This window comes from Lissotriton helveticus, chromosome 4_1 (genome assembly GCF_964261635.1).
Source record: "Lissotriton helveticus chromosome 4_1, aLisHel1.1, whole genome shotgun sequence".
NCBI classification, from domain to species: domain Eukaryota; kingdom Metazoa; phylum Chordata; class Amphibia; order Caudata; family Salamandridae; genus Lissotriton; species Lissotriton helveticus.
In genome coordinates, this window is record NC_136063.1 from 2,103,581,997 (window position 1) to 2,103,602,222 (window position 20,226).

Sequence of the window (20,226 nt, forward strand, 5' to 3'; positions counted from 1 at the left end):
ATTGACAGAGTTAATAGGCATGGCAGTGTGTTCATTGGTGACATATTTTATTCTGAGCTTGCTTGAGTCCTAGCTGAGCTTGGGCTGCTACAGAAGGTGGCAGAGACTGAGAAATGCAGGCCCACCTTACAAAGCATCTTCTATGAGTAATTGTGTCTTACACCAGATGTAAGAGTGGACTAAACATGAATTTACAGGAGTAAGTCAAGCTAACTCATGGAAGAAAGCCAGATGTATAAGATCAATAAGTAATATATCTTACTTATGGAAATTCATGATTAAGCCACCCAGTGGTGGCGGGCATGTGTGCAGGGTGGTGAAGCGGGTGGGACAAAAATAAATAAGTAATAAAATAATTACGCTTACCTTCCTGGCACGACGTCCTCCTCGCTTGGGTTTTCTTGAGGCAGGCTCCAACGCGAGACCCAGGAAACTGCAGTAGCCTATCATGGCGCTGCTCTCATGAAGCACGAGAGAAGTGCCATGATTGGAGGGAGTGGCCTCCTTCGGCACTCCTGAGGACACTGGAGCCCTATGCTTTCTCTAACCCATCTGTTTTAGACAGCTGGGTTACAGAGGTTTAAAATGCACATGTCTGGCTGGCCGTCACAAGACGGTCAGCCAAAGAGACATGCACTCTTTAAACTTAAAGTGCCCTGCCCGTCACTGCTCTCTGCTGCTCTCAGTCAACAGCGGCCAGCCCCGTCTTGACGCTCGGCTCGGGACGGGATTATTGAAAAATAAAATGGTAATAAATAAACATTATTACCATTTAATTTTTCATTTCTGGGGGCAATTTGGTTATTGGTGCCTCTGTCTTAATGGAGTAGCTGCCCCTGAAGTCACCCCTCGGACAGGAGGAAGCAGTGACCGCACACAGACAATGCTTTTTGACCCAGGCCCTTAATTTCAGTTGAATATATGTATGTATTTATTTCTTATATAGCGCAAACCTTTCAACCTACGGGTATCTTGGCGTTCAGATTGTCGCTCAAAGCCCCCATTACAGTAACATGGTCAGAGAGAAAGAAAGGAACTGGACTTAGCTGCCTCTAGGAAACAGCCAGGTTTTTAAGCTTTTCCTAAAAGAGGTCAGCGTGTTAGACTGTCTAATCTGGAGTGGTAGCTCGGTCCAGAGTCGAGCTGCTGACACACTAAAAGCCCAGCCTCCCATCCTTGATCGCTTAAATCTGGACGTCGCCGCTAGGTTTAGCGAAGAGGGGCGAAGCGTCCTCTTAGGCTGGTACCAGTTAAACCTGTTAGAAATCGGCCTTGGGCCTGAATTGTGTAGTCCATTAAACACTATACACATAGATTTGAAGTGAATTCTTTCACAAATTGGCAGCCAGTGTAGCTCTTTCAGAGCCAACGAAGTAGAAGAGCGCCGCTCCCAATTCAGGGCTAATTTAGCCGCTGTAGACTGGACTCTTTGTAAACTCTGAATGATATACTGTGGGGCACCCAAATACAGAGCATTACAATAGACCAGTCTACTAAGTATCAGACTTCTGACCACCAGGGGGCGAGTCTCACTCGGGAGAAAAGGTAGCACCTTTCGCAACATTCGTAGGAGGACCATACAGACACTGATTGTCTTGTTGGCTTGGTCATCCATCTGAAGGTTATCCTCCACCATAACCCCTAGGTTCCGTACCACCTTAACCGGAGTCAGGGGTTCTTCTTCCGATGTAAGTCTGAACTCCAGTGGTAGGTGGCAAGGTAGGGTGTTACCCGGGCAGAACATTACCTCCATTTTACCACCATTAAATTGAAGGTAGTTTTTCCTAAGCCAAACGGAGGTATGACGCATACAGTCCTGAAGGGTACTCAGCGGCACCGCTTGCTTCCCCTCCAGGGAAAACACCAATTGGGTGTCGTCGGCATAGTTAACCAACTCAATCCCAAAAGATCTAATCAGGGGGAGTAGAGGACGCAGATAAATATTGAAAAGGATAGGGCTAATGGACGAGCCCTGAGGCACTCCGTGGGGGAATGGTGACTTATTTGATGTAAATGGTGTTAAGGATACTGTCTGTTGTCTGCCCGACAGATAAGACTGTAACCATTGAAAAGCCATCCCGTTCACCCCAGTCTCTGTTAGCCTCTCCAACAAGATACAGTGGGTCACCATATCAAAAGCGGCTGACATATCCAATAATATCAATACAGTGGGCTCTCCATTGTTCGCACGCCTTCGAAGACTGTCCATGAATGTTAATAATGCTGACTCCATGCCATGTTTTGCACGGAAGCCAAACTGGTCCTCATCCAACAGGTAATTTTTCTCCAAGAAGTCTGAAAGATCCCTGCTTACTAATTTTTCCAAGACCTTTACTGGGAAGGGTAAAAGAGATATAGGTCTAAAATTAGCAGGGGCACTAGGGTCCAGCGAAGGCTTTTGGAGCATGGGGGTGACCATTGCATGTTTCCAAGCATCCGGCACCACCCCTGCCTCCAATGATTGGTTGCATAACTGATGTAGCCAGGGTAAGGTTGCTTGTCCCACTTCCTTCCATAACCTCGGGGGAAAGGGGTCAAGGGGGTAGCCAGAAGAACCTTACATACTAGACTGCGAAACACTTCCTCCATCAATTCGGTAAATTGGCTAAGGGAAGGTTTCAACCCCGGCTCTTCCTTATGCTCCAGTGGCACAGTCTCCACATTAACAGTAGTTGACTTTTGGAGGTTACCTATGATTGTAGCAATTTTCTCTTCAAAGTTTCTTAACAATGTCAAAGAGGGCCTTGGTGCAGTTAGAAGATTGTAGAATGGAGGCGGCATAAAACTCAGCTTTAGCCTCTTTTATATTCAGCCTGTAGTAGTTTTAGGGTGGTTTTGTCTATGTCGGAATAGAATTTCCTCCAGATCCGTTCCGCCCTCCTACATTTTAAATGAAGCGATCTCAAATCCTCACTGTACCATGGAGCCGACTGCCTCTTTTTCACTTTGCGTTGTTTCACTGGTGCTAGGGAGTCTAACGTCTCGGTTACTAGATCATAGTATTGTTGGTAATTACTCTCTACCGAGGTGGAGGGATCGAAAAGATTTACCCTAGGAAAAGTCTGGGTTATCTTATCTTGTTTTAATTGAGACCAGTCTCTGTCTTTCCGGCAAGTTGACTCCTGCCTCCCGATCATGCTAGATCTGGACACCACTGTGTGAAAAAGTAGGAGTGAGTGGTCTGTCCAGTATTGTGGCAAAATATCTATATAGCACATGTTATGTGCATGTCTCTAGTGTCACTGTATCACATAAGTTAATTATGCAGAGTGCAACAACCTAATATTCCCATTCAGCCTTGAGAGGGTCTTTAAGCGCATATTCTCCAACAACTACGGCGTTATACAGTCCAGTACTCACAGCGAATCTGCACATATGGTCTGTGCCATGCTGTATTTAAACATCCAGAATCTATAAACCCTTTTGTGTCCGGAACCAGGAAACAAGATGGTACATCTGATGGTACATCTGAGCAATGAAATAAAATTACAGGTATTAGGGCTTGTGTGAGTAGCAGTAGAGTTTTTTCCTTTATAGTCACTGTAACTGACACACCTTTGCACTGTTCTAATAAGTAGATGAAGTGCACTTGTTACGAATAGTGTATTTTATTTTCACAGGTTTGACAAACATGTTGTTATTAGTAGTGGTAGTGGATGTAGCATTTGTGGTAGTGATATTGGTAATGTGAGTATTACTAATGCTGGTACTACGTTCACTGCTACTTTGCCAATGGATAATGTGCTTACTAATAATTCTGCTAATAAATAGTTCATATTAATGCACCCTTCTTTAGAGTGGGGTAGGCCTAAGTGGGAATGGAAGACTTACCTGGACACGTTTAGATTTTCAGGAATGTGCACAGGTTATTGAAAGCAAATCCAGGCACCCAGGTCTTGGAGAGGGAGTAAGGAAAGAGAGTATTGTAGCAAAGCGTTTTATGGAGGTGATGAGGTCAGCTGGTGCATGTAAGGTGGCCTTGGATGGTAAAAATGTCGTTACACACGGGTACGATTAAATGCAATTCTTGAGTGAACTCTGGAGAGCCCAAGGGTGTGTGTTCAGTGATCATGATGTCAGGACTGTAAATGTAAATGTAAATGTATAGGCATTTATATAGCGCACTACTTACCCGTAGGGTCCCAAGGCGCTTCGACCGCTGCGAAACCCTTCCTGGCTTCCCTGAGAGATGGTCCCTTAATGGGTATCTCCAGGGTGAGACCAGGCATCCCCGGCGGTCTGGTGGGGCCGTTAGTGAAGATGAGGCAAGCTAATGCCCAGAGTTGCCGAGTGTGATCGCTGATCAGAGTGGGCACCGAGGCGAGAGAATTATCGAGTCCGCTGACCCTGGTCCAGAAACCTGCCGCGCCGGGAATCGAACCCTGGTCCCGGCCGTCCTCTGCTCTCGGGTCTGCCGCCTCTAACCAGTGAGCCACACTACTTCACTGTGGTTACCAGTTTGATGTTACTACCCAATCAAAGCTAGTTTTGGTTTTGATTGAAGAGCTGAATGACCGATCTGAGCTAAGTGTGAGAGGAAGAGATATCGCATGGGAGCTTAGGTTGAGGATGATGTTGACAGAATCTTCAGTCGGTCACTTTTGAAAGTTCAGGTTATTGGTAATCGCCATATTTTCTCTCTTTGGGTAGGAATCCATTGGTAAGATGGTGTACAGCTAGAAAGAAAAAGAATGTTTGGTGCAAGTGGGTGCTGTACATGTACTGATGTATAGAGGCGTTGAGCTTTGGCGGCGGCCGAGCAGCACCCAACACAATAACATGTGACAAGGACAACGTATCTCCCACTATCGAGGAGATTTTTAAGCAAATGGTAAAGACCTTCCGCCACTCCACATACACTGACCACTTAGGCTCCTCCTTCAATCGAGCCCAAAGCTCAACCTTAAAATCACACATTGAACGAAACAACGAATTCGGGATGGACTAGAACCCAATAACTAAAATTCGTCCTCAAGTGATGACCCAGAATCTGATCCATGAGGACACCCTTGACCCATGTGGAGAGATTCAGTCCAAATCATATGAAACAACATTTGAACATACTCATCTGTTTATACTGTGTATAGTATCTTAAGAAAGAGCAACTGGATTTGTTAAAGACTCACAAAAGATCTGTGCATTGATCTTTTGAAACTCATAATTTTCTTCTCTCAGATGCATCAGAAGAAATCACCATCTTTTCTTTTACAGTGTATAGTGATGGTTGTAAATGCATTGACTACAGCAGAAGGCTGTCCACTAGGCCTATACCCACGTCCTAAGGGTTACAAATTACAGGCGAAGTTTGCTGGTCTTGCGCTCATATTGGCAAAACGCCTTATCACTAGGTGCTGGAAGTTGGCGCTACCGCCTGCATTGCTGGCCTGGCAGGAGGAGATGGAGCAGTGGAGGACTCGCTGACAGCGGGGTGCTGCGCAGATAGGAAGGGCGTGGGCTGCAAAAGGTTCCCATTGCCATGTCCCGGGATCTACTACTGGAGTCCTTCAAAGCGCTAGACGTAGATTCACTCCACTTACACGCAGATGACGCACAGGTTGCCACACCTGAGAGTTAGTGCTGTCCTGAGCCACATGCAGAGCTGTGTCCGGAAACCACTGCGGTACTAGGTGGAAGGTGGTATTGATGCCTGAACCCACCTGCCCACCTCCCGGATATTTACACGCCATGCCAGTTACCATGATGGCATGATGTAGACTGGGTAGGAATTCCCCCTCCTTTCTCTTTTGCTACTGTCCATTCCTGGGAATGCTCCCTTTAGTTGATGGGTGGGGGAGGGAGTTCATTGATATTCCATTGTAATAGATATGCACATTATATGGTTACTGTATTGTTGTCTTGCCCATCGGCAGTGCTGAACCAGATCTATTTTTATATACTACGATATTCAAGATGTCTTCCTCTGTATGCACAAAGATTTCCACTCTCACATGTAGTATAATAATGTAACTGGTGCTTCTAACTGTGATCGGCTGAACTTAGATGCTGCGCCTGTCTATGTACCTATTTCTTGATTAGTTACCTAATAAGTGATGGTTGTAAATGTCTTTTTAGGTCTCGCCTGTCGATGCGCATGCGCATCGAGCAAGCGAGACTATGGGGGCTTATCCACTCTTTATCCACTGCAAGGAATCGTGGCGATTCCTTGCAGTGCCCGTGACTTTTAAGCTCAATGCGCATGCGCATTGAGCTTAAAAGCGCGTGCACGTCCGTCTTGTTTTACCCGCTCCGCCCCCTCCCCTTCCCGCTGTGTACCATTTCTCCTCCCCCCTCCCCTCTCCTCCGTCCGTCTTGTTTGTTTAATTTAACCCGCTCCGCCCCCTCCCCTTCCCGCCGTGTCGCATTTCTCCTCCCCCCTCCCCTCTCTTCCCTCCGTCTCGTTTGTTTAATTTAACCCGCTCCGCCCCCTCCCCTTCCCGCCGTGTCGCATTTCTCCTCCCCCCTCCCCTCTCATCCCTCCGTCTCGTTTGTTTAATTTAACCCGCTCCGCCCCCTCCCCTTCCCGCCGTGTCGCATTTCTCCTCCCCCCTCCCCTCTCTTCCCTCCGTCTCGTTTGTTTATTTTACCCGCTCCGCCCCCTCCCGAGTTAGCCCACTGCTCTCTTCCCAGCTCTGAAGATCATCCTCGGCAAAAGAGCCGCCGACCCGCAGCCAGCATCAATGCGGTACAGACCTAGGACTATGCTGGTAAGTACTGGCCTCCGGTGCAAATGCTTGTTAAATTTCTAATAAATAGCATCCGAAATATGTGTTTTTGTGAAAAATTGCAGCTTCTAGACCACGAGAGGATGAATTGTTTGTTTAGCAAGCGCTTTCACTTTTGAATTACAGAGCTGGGAGTGGCAGAGCTGACTGCTGAGCATAAGAAGTGAGATCTCGCCTTCTTTTCATTAACACAGGATTCACGTCAGAAACACCCCCTCACCTCCACTCCCATCCCTTGCCTCACGTCTCCCAGCACTGCAAGTACGGCTAGGGCTCGGTCCCCTTCCTGTTGTGCTCATCCTGATGCTTAGCTCCACTGCCTGCACACACCCTCCACCATGTTGCTTTTACTTTAACCCACACGCTGACCCTCGTGTTGTTTCTATATCCCCCCCCCACCCCCCCCCCCGAACAATGCTGTAAATAATAAAAGGAAACCGTGATCTAAATTAACCTTTTGGCTGCAAGGCATTGCGTTATTTAATCCTTTATTTCATTACAGCTAAATTGTCATGTTCATAAAACCGGAACCTCGACCCCATAACGAGCCAAGCTTCCATCATGTGGGTTCTGCCTCCCTCTAAACGCGATGTGGTGTTTCAGCCCGATCTGCAGTCTTTGGAACTCGGGAACCCGGTTCCAATCTCAGTTTTGGCTCAAACTCTTGAGATTCTGGGCAAATCCCCTAATTTCCTGATGCCTTGAACAATGCATGTGGCCTAGTGTAATGTAACTCTCGCTTACGCAAAGTGCTCTGATCCCTTCTGATCGAATTCACGCTATATTCTACAAACTGCAGAAGACTGCACTAAGGGGTAAAAAAACAAAAACAAAGCCTCAACATAAGAAAACACGAATAAACACTCGTTGACTGGCCGATTTGTACACAGTGGACCCAGGAAATCGGGACAAATCACAGCTTCCCTACTTAAATTTATAATTTTCAACAGATATTTTGTGTCAGAAACTCCTCCTTTTCCTGCATTAGGTGGAGCCACGCACGTCCAGTGAGAGCCTTCCTGTTGCGCCCTCCCTGCCAATCCTTTCCTTGTCGCAGCCCCCCATGTCCCCCCGTCTCAGCAGCTTGAGCTACGGCAGCAACTTTAAATACTTGCCACACAAGTAGGAAGAGCAGGCCGCATTCCTCCCCCTCACCCCCTCACCCCCTCACCCTCACTCACTCACCCTCACCCCCTCACTCACCCTCACTCTCACTCATCCTCACTCAACCACCCTCAACCTCACTCACCCTCAACCCCTCACACTCACTCACCCTCAACCCCTCACCCTCACTCACTCACCCTCAACCCCTCACCCTCAAACCCTCACCCTCACTCACCCACCCTCAACCCCTCACCCTCACTCACCCTCAACCCCTCACCCTCACTCACTCACCCTCACTCACCCTCAACCCCTCCCCCTCGACCCCTCCCCCTCAACCCCTCACCCTCACTCACCCTCCCTCACCCTCAACCCCTCACCCTCAAACCCTCACTCACCCTCAACCCCTCACCCTCACTCACTCACCCTCAACCCCTCACCCTCAACCTCAACCCCTCACTCACCCTCACTCTCACTCACCCTCACTCAGCCTCAACTACTCCCCCTCACCCTCACTCACCCAAAACCCCTCACTCACCCTCACCCTCACTCACCCTCAACACCTCACTCACCCTCACCCTCACTCACCTTCACTCACCCTCAACACCTCACCCTCAACCTCAACCCCTCACCCTCACTCACCCTCACTCACCCTCAACCCCTCACCCTCACTCACCCTCACTCACCCTCACCCTCACTCACCCTCACTCACCCTCACCCTCACTCACCCTCACCCTCACACAGTGCAATAGTTCTCAGACCATTTCAGTTAGAGCTTTTAGAAATGTTTATGGCTTTTTTTATTTGTAATACTTTAGCATTGGCTACAGGAAACAAAAATGCTAAACATTTACAAAAAAACCCATAAACAATTCTAAAAACACTAACTCTAATGGTGCAAGACCTATTGCATTTCCAATGCTTGTTTTCCTATAGGTTGGATTTTGGTAAAAGCATGAATCTGGGCTTGCCAAACCAATGTTGGATCCCCTCCTGATGGCCCAGAATGCCCCACTCCGGTCTGCATCCAGCTCAGTAAACGTGCTCACATGTCTCCTAGCTTGGTCTGGCTACCCTGGCCTTTTATACACAAGCTTCTTGTCTTTAAATCCCTTTGCATTTACATTGTGCATGCAGCCTTCCATGACACTGATCCTTTTTTCTGAAACCCAAGCTCCTCAAATATGTGCCCTCTTGCCAACTGTGATCCTCGTCTAATCTGCTGGCCAAGATCACCGTGTTCTCTCCTGTAAGACCTGCTGGCCTAGATTTCATGCCTGGGCTGCCAAGGTATGAAATAATTGCCCATCAGCCGTATATCAGAACATAATCGTTTAAAAATCAGGAACCAACTAAACAATGGTTGTTCACACTTTCAGTCGCATACGTTTCATTACAATAGTGCCATGTAACATAGCATAACAAACACTCCTCTTCTAAGGAAAGTGATTAAAAATATGTAGTCTTTCAATATCTTAAATTAAGTATCAAAAAGTAATTTTTCAACTACAACTTGTAGGTGTTAAATTGGTAAAAAAAAAGATTTTTTCTATACAAACAATAAAATGATCACTTGCAAATGATGCACACCTTGGAGCAGGCGTCCGCCTGTGCAATGTGCTTGTCAGAGACGTTTCAAGGAATGGGCAAAGTGGGCTCTGTGCTGCAGAGTCTTGTCCTGATAACCATGCATAAGTCTTGAACAGATCGTTTTAAATACCATTTCCCTTTAATTTATTTGTAATATGGGTAATGTCTGAGAGCCTATTACAGACATTTTGCAGAGAAAATTTGTGTTTATGTTTCATGCTACATCCATAAAACAAGCATTTGCAATGCAATCTGTCTCGCCTATGGGACCTTATGTGTATTTAGCTATGCAGCACATTAGCCTGGGTGCTGAAACATCAACTGTTTTTTAACATGGAGGGATAATAAACACCGAACTGTTTGACGCTCCAGGTATGGGAACACAAGGAGAGAAATACTGCCTTTCAGCAGGAAATGGTATAGTCCAAAGCTCTGTTTTTAATGCAAAATCAGGGCCTTTGGTGGTCATATCACTGAAAATACAAAATTTGAAAAAAATATTATTTTCTACGAGTGCTTATAGAAGACAATTTCTATGGACTGGAATCTAGAAAATGCTAAAGTGATTCTGGTATTTTACTGACCGCTACTGGTCGTTTTCTATCAAGAAAGTTACATAGAGGCAGTTGCCCAAAAAAGAAAAAAAAAAGAAAGTCCCTCAGCAGAAAGCATTTCTGGTATTATACTGACCTCTACTGGTCGTTTTCTATCAAGACAGTTAAATAGAGGCTGCTGAACAAGCAGATAGCAATTCTGGTATTTTACTGACCTCTACTGGTCGTTTTCTATCAAAACAGTTAAACAGAGGCAGTTGAACAGAAAACAAAGTCCCTAAGCGAAAGCAGACAAGTCCTAGGGCTGATCTCCAGAGCCCACAAAGTACATACAGATATAAGTAAATACTAAAACATATACAATAGGTCTCGAATGCTCGACCTAAAAACTTTATTATAGACCGAAACAGGACCTCACATATGAGAAATGATAGGGTAACACAGAGATTACTTGTAATAACATTAGAGAGCTGCTACTGTGTTACCATACTGGAAACACACGTTATGAATATTTAGATGTGAACACATCAAGAATTCGGACGAGTGTGAATGTGCGTTCTCAGTGACCTGGCCAAAGAGGGCATGCAAGAGCAAAAACTGGATCATTTTGCTGCATGTGGAGACTCGAAGAATGAAAACATGGTCACGTTTGAATTTCAAAATGGAGTCAGGCCTAGTTGGCCCAATATAAGAATAACACAGCTCTATAGTGTGCATCAAGTCAGTTACAAATGCAAAATATTCATGCCACTAAATAGTAATTATTTATTAATTGAGAATTCGCTTTGACAGATACAATTCTCGATGGCCAAGACAGAATCTACCACAATAATATGTGCATTCACTCAAATGTAAGAAGTCTCTTGACTTATACACGTTGACATTTCTTGAGTGAGCACCTTAGCTATTAAAGAACACATCAACATGCTGGAAAAATACCGGATAGAACAACACAAATCCATATTGAGCTACTGATGACTAAACTGTGTTATTTGTTTAACTCTCTTTCTAACACAATCTCCACAATAGGTTCAATATGTGTGACAAAGACAATAGGTACATGTGACTATTATTGAGTGGTAGAAGGCCCAGCATAGCGATGGATGTTCAGAGCACGTCCACATGTTTAACAGTTTTGCACATAGGAAGGCAAAAACATAAGAAATAGTTGTTTTGTTACTCTTATTTATGGGCCTGGAATGTGTTCTTGGTGGCATGCATCTTTTTTAATGGTAATTTTCCTTGTATCTCTGCTGGGTTGATTTTAACCATTCTATTTTTCCTATTTCCTTACAGTTTATTGCTGTAATAATTGTATGTTCATATTTTTAAACACATAAGCATTTATAAAAATATAGAAACAGTGACACAAGAAAACAATCAGCATTATTTGTTGCATCCCTACAATAACCATGTACCAAAGGGTATACACCCTGTTACACGTGCTATACTGGGTGCATGCAAGTGAATTTAAATGAATCCATCACCAACCACTGGTCTATAATGCAGCTTTATACCTCACTATCCTGTCATATACATATTAACCACATCGCTGCTTAAGAGTTTCCCCTGCTGTGCTGGACAGCAACGAAAACGGGTGTGGTCATGACGAGCTGAGCTCGTCATGAGCATCTGAAAGGTATATGCCATGACGAGCTGAGCTCGTCATGAGCATGGAAGGGGTTAAAAGCATTGACTATAATGTGTCAGTCACTTTTGCTCATCACACGCTCAGGACCTGCTGTGAAGTTTGTGCTTCACACTCAAGCCTGTTTACAACACATATTTTGCCTCAGCAACGTGAAACTTTGTATCCCAAATCTGCTCCTATGTCATTGTTTATTGGCCATCACGAATGTTAAGGCGTGTGCCCAATTCTGCTCAGGTGTACATGGTTGTACACCTGGGAAATGGCTGCATCAGGACCATTTGTGAACTGGCAGAGCATAAAGATAGACTGATTAGATTAATGAGACATCAACACAGTTTAAAGAATTGATGCTGTTGATGTAACTATCTTATTTATTTTGAGATATCAGGATAACTATCTGTGAAAGTTTAACATGTACTACCTTGGAATGAGATGACAGAGACGAAAAGGCTATCATACACAATCGTCACATCTGCTCAATCATCTGGATGAGAGTAGCTGTGGCTAAGGCTTGGTAGTTGACCTACATGTTCAACCTATCCACTTTGCGATTCATTGGGAACAGATCCGGGGTCTTGTTACCCCCACCTTCTACTGGGAGCTCACTGTGAGATGCAACAACTGGATGCATCTGATGATGAAGATGTTGAAAATGTGGTACACTAGAATGCAGGGCATAAAAATGACCCAACTCTTACAAAAGGAGCAGAAATAAGAGAACCCCAAAGTGAAGGATTTAATCTACAATGATAAGAGGTCTTAAAATGATTTACTGGGGCTTGGTGGACCTAAGTAGACTGCTGGAAATTACTCATAGTAATCTTACAGAAGTTGTTCTAGCACACAAGTGTATTTCCTAGTTTAAGGCCTATTTACAGCATACTGAGCCCCAGTTTACAAGAACATTAGTCTATTATTATATTCAGACTGAGTATTTTATATTGAGGTAGGTTCACTACCAAATGGTCAAGTAGTCAATAATTATCAAAGGGTGTTGCTATTGTAAAAGATTATCTGTAAAAAGTAAATTTGCTGCTATTTTTTTTTCTCTTTACCATAAGCTTAAGATAAATTGGGTTATCCCGGTTTTTCGGAATACAGGTGGATGAAGCTATATTGTTGTTTTCCCTAATAGCTAAATCGGATACAACTACTCCCTCTTTTTCTGCCCTCTCCCAATATTTACATTTTGTCTGGATAATTGGATAGAATAATGTAGCTATTGCACCAGGCACCACGAAATGTCTTATTTATTAATACTCTAAGAATATAAATTTGTGTGAGTTTTAATCAATTTCCTAGTACAATTCCCTAATCATCTTAATCATTTGATGTTCTAGTTATATAAGGAATGGCAATTATTTAGTACCGAATGCATTTCTAGGAAACAATTGACGTCATTTGGGGCCTCCAAATAGACTATTCACACTCCTTGTACTGTAGTTAAGAATACAACTTCAATTTGTTTCTCATGCTTGACACATTAGCTGCTCCTCTCATTAAACTAAAAAGAACAATGAAAGCTTTCCACTTGTTTTGTTACCAAGCACATATGGAAATACAAACATTGAGAGCAGCTGACTGCTGAAAGTTGAGGCTCCCATCTGAATTCACATTCATACAACTCTGACCACAATATACCAAGCTCTCATTCCTCAAAAGCAGTCTAAATACTGTAGGAAGCCACCTTAGAGATGTTTAACATCCTAAAGGAGCAGTCATTCATCCCCACCTATCAGCTCGATGAATACAGGTGCAATAAAATTGCCAGGTATTTTCTAACAACATCACTGTACTAAGGAAAGCACTTGGTGCTGTCCCCTAGTAGAAGAAAACCTACTATCCTTACTCCAAGGGGCCTCTCAGACAAATGCTGTTCCAATAACTCAACAAAGCATTGAAGAAGTCATTACTGAAATCAGGCTATCCTAAAACTCTTACAATCCCGTCCCTCCATTCATTGCCAAAGAACATAGCGATGCCCTTATGACTGTGTTGCTAAATTGGAGTTTTAATGTACCTGAACCTATGAACTCTATCAATCAATCAATCAATCAATGCATTTCTAAAGCGCGCTACATACCCGTGAGGGTGTCAAGGCGCCGGGGGGGGAGTGGGGGGACTGCTACTGAACTCTAATAGATAAGACTGAAATGAATATTCCCAAAGTGATCATTTTAGACTTCATACTTGTCTCTAAAACTGGGTACATATACACTGAAATATGTGGCTATAAAAATCGACAAGCACATCAACAACTGGCTCCTTTGATTTTCAGTCAAGATTTCGATTTGGGCACAGCAACAAAACACACTTCTTAAAGACTGCACACAACGCCTTTGCAAAGGGAGCACTTGCTTGTACCCCTTGACCCAGACTCAGAATTTGATATGACCGATCATAACATCTGTTTCACTCTGTACCGGAGGGTATTAGTTTAAAAAAAAATACTGTTCTGTTCTGGTACGGGTTCTACCTCACTAACCAATTTTAAAAGGTGAAAATTTGCAACTCAACATCAAAACACACCTCACCTCTCAATGTAGGGCAAGGCCTTATATTGGGCTCATCCTTTCCAACCTCTCTTGAACCTTTGGGTGAACTCCTGCATAAACCCAGTGTCTCCTTTGGCCTTTCTGTGCCACCCGAAGATAACTAATAAGGATAGCCCAAACAACCTGCACGTCCAAAATAGAGATTTTGCAGAAACATATGAAACTAAAGCTCAGCTCACAAAAAACACATTTCCTTGTTTTTTCTCCTGAACAAATCTTGAAACTACTGACTGAGTAGACTGAAGGAGCAGCATCTAAATCCACCTCTTCATCTAAAACCCTATGTGTAATGCTATCTTCAAAACTCAACTTTTATACCCTCCTAACGACAATTGAAAAAAACTTCAATTTTCTTCTCACAATCATACGCACCATTAGACTCTGTCTGCCCAAATCCAACCTGAAGGGGAAAGTTCAAGCCATGGTCTTGTCCATAACTCGATACATCAGTGCTTTATTCACAGACCTCCATATGCTCTGGATTGCACAATTTAAACCATACCTCCATGCTGCTGCCCATCTCATCTCAAGGGGCAAGAACATTTGATCATTTCACTTCAGTCGTGTCATTGCTAAAAGGGATATTTCAAGAAACATGAAACATATACAAGACTGCATGTATCACATGCAAGGTACTGCATGTGGATATCCTGAAATACTGCACAAACAAAATCACCTTAGCTGGAGTAAGTAAAAGCCTAATGAGGAACACCTCCCTACACCTGACCTTCCTAAGTATAAGACCCAAACCACCAAGAAATACACGTTTTCAGGCTAAGCTCCACAAGTTTGTATTTCCCTCGCAAGTATGATACACATCTATCCCTAAAGTCGAGCATTAAGAAACATCTATTGGCTGCTTGGTGACCTACCTTTTCTTGATGTAGTTCAAATTAGTTTTTAGATGAACCTGGCCCACCAGGTACGCTGTTGCATTTTGCTATGGGCTAGGATTGATTTAGGGTAATGGCTAGAGTTTAGGCTTTGGGGTAAGGGATAGAGTTTGTCCCACGCTATCTGCTATCCCTGAAATTTCAGAGAAGGACCTTATCAGACTAGGTGGCAAAATAAAATCTGGCTCCCCGGCGGACCCTATGAGGCCGCCCCAATTTATTGAATCTTTTACGATGCTTCTGCAGCCGCTATGTCAAATTCTGAACCTATCCTTCTCGAGGGCCACCGTTCCAGTTGCCTGGAAAGAGGCATGGGTATCTCCTATTATCAAGAAGCCTTTGCTAGACCCCTTAAAACCTGAGAATTTTAGACCAATTTCACTTCTCCCTTGGGTGGCTAAGATCGCAGAAGCCCATGTTAATAACATCTTATCTCAATTTCTGAGTTCCCATAATATTTTAGATCCATCTCAGAACGGCTTTCGGACACTGCACGGAAACGGCCCTGCTAGTCACCACACAACATCTGCGGACTGTCCTGGAGGCCGGTCAAAGTGCAGCACTGATTCTGTTAGATCTCAGCGCTGCCTTTGACACGGTGTCACACGACATCCTTCTCCATCGTTTGGAGGCAGCAGGGGTTACCGGTACGGCTTTGGAATGGTTTAGGTCATTCCTAACAGAGAGATCGTTCCGTGTGTCTGCCCCTCCGTTCCTTTCGCAACCCCACTCCATTGGACAGGGGGTCCCACAGGGATCAGCATTGAGCCCTTCTCTATTTAATCTGCATGTACAGCATCTGGCTGCTGTCGCTAAAAGATGGGATCTTACGATGGTGTCCTATGCGGACGATACCCAGCTGGTTATCACCTTGGCTGAGGGACCATCAGTAGCAGCCACCAGATTTAGAGAGGGGATGACAGCAGCAGCAGTGGCACAATGGATGACAGAAAACTGTCTACAACTTAATGTGAGTAAAACCGAGGTTTTATTGGTAGGAAAGAAGGCTGCTCTCTGGAACGAGCATTGGTGGCCAGCGCCCCTTGGTCCTATGCCTATGCCGAAGTTAGTGGTAAAGAACCTTGGGGTCTGGATGGATTCCACGCTTTGCTTCCAGACCCACACAAAGAGAGTCGCTGCCACTTGTGTAGGACTTTCAAGGGCCCTTAAGCCTCTTCTGAAATTTTTCGATCCAGCGGTACGACAACTTATTGTGAAGTCTACCATACTGTCTCGCCTAGATTACGCCAGCTCTCTGCTTCTAGGGGCTAATAAAGCAGAGATACGGCGATTACAACGAGTTCAGAACTCCGCAGCTAGAACTCTGGTGGGTCTCCCCCGCTATTGCTCGGCTGGGGCCACAATTCGAGGACTCCACTGGCTTCGGATTGATAAACGGATCCAGTTTAAACCCCTTTGCTTATCGTTTAAGATCCTAAAGTTGAATAGCCCAATGCTCCTGTGCGGTCTTCTGAGCCCGTATGTCCCTCACCGACAGTTGTGTTCCTGTGGACAGCATATGGCGACTGTCCCACGGTTCACACGTTGCCGGGCTGGAGGATCTTCGTTTCGGTACTTAGCCGCCAAGTTGTGGAACTCTCTGCCGCTATATATCCGGGCCATGGAGGACCTGCTTGCATTTCGAAAAGCCATTAAAACTTTTATTTTCTCCTAATTTTAGGACATGGACTGGATCGCCTGTGTTGTAATTTCTTTGGAGTGTTTGTTTCAGGTCTGACAGCGCCGGGACGCCCCTTCGCTGGGGTAACTGCGCGCTTTAGAAAACTTTTAACATAACATAACACATAAGAATACTGTTAAAGTTAATAAGCAGGTAATTTAGAGAGTGATGGTCAAAGTTAGATTTAAGACTACATTTAGCCTAGGGCAGAAGTTAGATTATGGTTAATGGTAAGGACTATAAGTAGGGCTCCCGGTTTTCTGGTATTTATATTTTTATCATTTGCGTCCATATTTATTTTTTGCTCATTTTACCTGTATTTATCCATAGTTATATTAGGTTTTGTGAAAAAATGAAGCTGAAATGTGTATATTTCTGCATTTATTTAACCAGTTAATGTGCACTCGTGCCTGAACGCCTGACAGGTTTCAATGGTATATACGCACTCAGATAGTAAAATATGTACTTGTAAGAAAATATGTAAATTTTTGTATCAAGGTTGTGCAAAATCAACTGCTGTTTAAGGCTCTTTATTAAAATCCCTATATTTTTGTAATCACTTTGCCTGTCAATCCCCACAGTTATTGTCCTGGCAGTCATGAATGACAGCATATAGAATCACACCGAAACAACCCAATTTCTGTTCTTATCCACATTTAGAAATAAATACAGACAGGAAAATACATGGTTTTCTGTCTGTATTTATCTGTAAAAATTAGTAAAAAAGGAAAACAGGGAGCCTTAACTATAAGTTAGGATTTGGGCTGCTGCAAAACATGTATGTTGCAGCTGATTAATGTTAGCTTTGAATGAACACCACATTCTCCTCTTTGATTAATTGGATCATGCATGTGAAAAGTAACACCAATCTTGATGGCAAAAATATAATACGTTTTACCCAAAAATAGCACATCAAGTGTTTTGATACTTCAAGGTTCCTCACTGAAAAATGCAGAAACGTTTAAAAAAAATGTCATTATTATAGTTAATGGCAGAGCCAGAGCTCTCCTTCCCCTAATTGATGTTTCGTGACTCTTATGTAGTGTCACTGGACAGAGGCCTGATGTAAACCCCTGCAGCCCCTGTTGAGGGTGGCCTTCCAGCCCAATATCTCTGAGATTTAGGAGCTTCAGTCCCCCCTCACACTGCCTTCACATTGTGCCCCATCATCTGCATTATGCCACTGCCACTAAAATTTCAGTTCTGTGGCTGAGGCTGTTTCCACAAAAACACTTATTTGCTGCACTGCCAAATAATTCACAATACGCAGCATGAATTGCAGATTTTAACGAGAAAAATAGTTTCTAGATGAAATGGATAAAAAGGATTAACATACTGCACCCGAGCTGCAACTATGTGCCTGCGTCCTTGTTATAGTTGAAAAGTCATCTTTCAGCCCATGTTTCTTAAGTTGTATGCCGGTTTAGCATTAGGGCAAATATCGTCAGAAACAGTGTGTCCTACACATTGCGAACAAAAACCTCACTACACTGGGTGTTAGATTTTTGATATTAATTAACTGCAAGGTGGTGATCACTTTGTGAAAAATATTTAAGACACATGGGCTTAAGTAAGAAAGGTAATTTACACTTTTGAGTACGTTTACACTTTTGAGTAAATGTACTACTTTTTGGTAATCGCGAACTCTGCGTGTAAGTTACTACTGAAAAAAAACAGTAGTATTGTCAGTAGTACGTGGCAACACCCTCCCACAGAAAATAATGACGGTTGGGTGAATTAAAATAAAACCCCGTAGGAAACAATGTTAAATTATATTAAAACATGTAAAATGGTTAAAAATATAAATTAATGTTAAAAATAATTTATAAAAGTAGTACAAAGGTATTACTCAACTATAAAAAAAATTAATAGCTTATTTAAAATTTAAAAAATAACTTTTAAAAAAGTTGCTGCAGTGGAACAATAATGAAAAGGTATTGCTTCATTTATAGATTTCATGATTGATATAAAGAAATAAATGTGTGATGATTGAGTACACTTTTTAGATGTAAATAAGTCCCCCGAGCATTGCAATGCTAGCATTCCTTAGCATTCCTTAGGAGTTGGAATGATACAACAAGCAATTAGTTAGAAGGATGTAAGAGACAATTATTCCTCTGGGGTGGAGACAAACCCCAGTTCCAGACAGTTTGAATGAAGTGGTAATAAAAGGTGTGGCAGACAGCTAACACATTCTGTTGCCACACCATACAATGAGCACTAACGCAAAATATTAAATTCTATGCCAACATCATCATCCTCTACAAGGAAGTTATTATGGTAATTATGTATAATTTTAGGCATGTTTCTTGGTGTTCCTAATTGAGGGAAAATTAAGAAACAAATAAAATGATCATCACATTTTTCATTCGATATTCCATCCCTTTCTTACTATAATATAATGTATTCCCTTCTTTCATCTTTGCTCTACTTCACTTACTTCTTCTTTTCTCAATCCAACCATTCTACAATCTTTTTCCCTGCCTTCGCTTTCCTCCCTTATCTCTTCTTTTCTTTCAGCACTTATGAGCTCATGAATTGTGGCTCCAATCCTCCATTTCACTGTTTCCTCTTTTATTCCTTTCATCCTTTTGAGTCCACCTCTCTCTATCCGTCAGTTTTTTTCTCCCTCCACCCCGGTTTCCTCTCTGCTTTGCTGGGCATTGGAAGGCTCATGGCAAGACTGGCCACCCTGCCCTCTATGGTATTTGCAGGATTGTCCAAAGTCTAGGAGGCTGCTTTCTAAATTGGTTGGGCTGCCAAGACTCAACCATGTCCCCAATGCAATGACTCCACTCTAGTACATAACCTCCTGCACCGGGCTGTTTTGAACAGTTTTCCAGCCATGGCAAGGGGGTTGCTTCTTTAAATCAAATGTATAGCTAATCAAACTGTTTGTTGGTCATTCATTGTACGCATTTAATCAAAGACCCTGATGGTTTAGACACCAGGGCCGTATCATATATGTATCAGGCCCACCTTTCACAATGTACGCCAGACTCAAAGAAGGAAAATGTGACGTATTGGGGTGAACGTGCTGCCCCCAAGACAGCCGCAAGCTCTCGCTGCCCTGGGACCAGCGCATTAATGTGAAAAATTGAGTGGCTGCTTTGAAGCCGCTCTGTGTTTCACAGTGCAGGTGGCAATTCACCTGCACTTTTAAGGGGGATTAGAGATGCCCTTGCAGGCAGGTGCAGTGTGTGACTGTACCCACCCACAAGGGGATGTCTAGGGGGTCCTTTGGCACTTTTAGGTGGTGCACTGTCAGTGCCCATCTAGACAGCTTCTTTGCCTCTGCGCCCGCGTCTGTAATATGGGGCAGGCGCAGAAGCAGAGGGATAACCCCATTTGCATGGGGCCACGCTCCCATGCAAATGAGGGACCGCCCTCTGATGATATCGCTTTATGTACGCCAGTGCTATCGGTATTACAGAAGGGGACGCACAAGTGGCGCACAGCCCGTTGCGCCCCCGATGCAC

The 20,226-nt window shown here is 43.8% G+C and overlaps 1 protein-coding gene across 1 annotated transcript in view; it reads right to left on the reverse strand.

Moving 5' to 3' along the window:
• Window positions 1-20,226, reverse strand: part of LOC144829539 (synaptotagmin-like protein 2) — a 739,182-nt gene that overhangs the window by 183,511 nt on the left and 535,445 nt on the right. The gene's annotated exons all lie outside the window — the stretch shown is intronic.